Below are 1,569 nucleotides of genomic sequence, written 5' to 3' on the forward strand. Positions count from 1 at the left end.
ACCTACAGACGCCAAATAAACTGTAAAATGTTCACAAAATATTCAGCTATCCGGCTATATCTTTTCAGTTTGATATCTTTTACAGCTTTTGTGAAAAAGCTGTTTAGTGATCATTTCAGGAAATTTTATTGATTAAACAGAGTGTCTATGGGGCTGGTTAGAGTGGATGATGTCACAGCTAGGGCCCAGAGCTTTAGAAAAAATTATCTTAGTTCCTTCTCTATAAATTGCTCTCCTCTCACGCCCACAAGATCTACTTGTTTATACATCAAAATGTAGGTATTTTGTGCTCAGTTTTGTGATACGCTTTTTGCTTTTGGCTGATTGAGCTTCCAAATGACAAGAGTTCTACACTTTCTTCCATTGACTGTCCTGTATAAAATTCTTCAGATTTAGACATTAATGGCTGTGTGTTGAGTTATTTTGAGGGGACGGGAAATTTACACTGTTATACAAGCTGTACACTCACTTCACAACATTGTAGCAAAGTGTTGTCACATGAAAAGATACAAGAAAAGATTTACATAAATGCGAGGGTTGTACTTACTTTGGTGACATGCTGTATGTGATCTCCCGCACACAGAGGGGTGTACTTACTTTTGTGAGATGCTGTATATATTTATTGTGGTCTATAAGTGGTTACATCACACATGGCGTGTGCTGAAGTCTGCAGCATTCAAAGATTTTTATATTTGAAACTTTAATGTAAATCTAGACAGTTGAGGGGGTGTAATATTCCCGCTGGGTGGAGTATGCGATCCCCCTTACTTTCAATATCACCCCAATCGAGGCGTAATTTTTGCCACGATTGTCGCCTGACAAATCGCAGGACTGCTTCTGGGAAACAGGTGTCCCTTCATTTTGTTTGTGTGATTTGTCAGGTGACAATATTGTCCCATGATTGGGGTGCCATTGAAAGTAACGGGATCACAAGCGTGTCACGCGTTTTGCGGCAATTCGGGAAATTGCAGTAATTCCATCCGCGATCCAGAACGCCTAGGTGTGATCGCAGCCAAAGCTAAGCGTCTTCTATCAGTTGATGGGCTCACCTTCTATAGATTCTGGGGGGAACATTTTCTTCCTCAAACATTCCACACGTTCTTTTCAGTCTTTATTCCACGCTAATATATACTCTGCATTGACCTTGTATAGCGCTTTTCTCTCTGAGGACTCCAAGTATTGGAGATGGCGTTGGCCGGGAATCGAACCCGGCTCATCTGCTTAGAAAGCAGCTATGCTTACCACTGCACCACCAACGCAAAAGTAGCATGTAGTGTGGGAGGAAACCGGAGTACCCCGGAGGAAACCCACGCAAGCACAGTGAGAACATGCAAACTCCATGCAGATAGTGTCCTGGTCAGAATCTGAAATAAGGACCCCAGTGCTGCAAGGCTCACCACTAAGCCTCTGTGCTGCCCATATGCGGCCTCTGTTCTCTAAGGCCTGCCCCCCGCTGAGCAGGGTAAATCACTTATGTTCACTCAAAATGCCTTCAGAAGAAATCCAAACTTATCCTAATCTACAATATATAACACTCCTGTAATAAAACACACCCAAATAACAATAAAG

At 42.4% G+C, this 1,569-nt stretch overlaps 1 non-coding gene across 1 annotated transcript; it reads right to left on the bottom strand.

Annotated features, from left to right (window-relative positions):
* Nucleotides 1–1,187: 1,187 nt before the first annotated feature.
* On the bottom strand, nucleotides 1,188–1,259 carry TRNAR-UCU. Its single transcript has one exon. It is a non-coding gene; the product is annotated as a tRNA-Arg (tRNA).
* Between the last annotated feature and the right edge of the window lie 310 nt (nucleotides 1,260–1,569).

This window comes from Rana temporaria, chromosome 10 (assembly GCF_905171775.1).
Source record: "Rana temporaria chromosome 10, aRanTem1.1, whole genome shotgun sequence".
Taxonomy (NCBI): domain Eukaryota; kingdom Metazoa; phylum Chordata; class Amphibia; order Anura; family Ranidae; genus Rana; species Rana temporaria.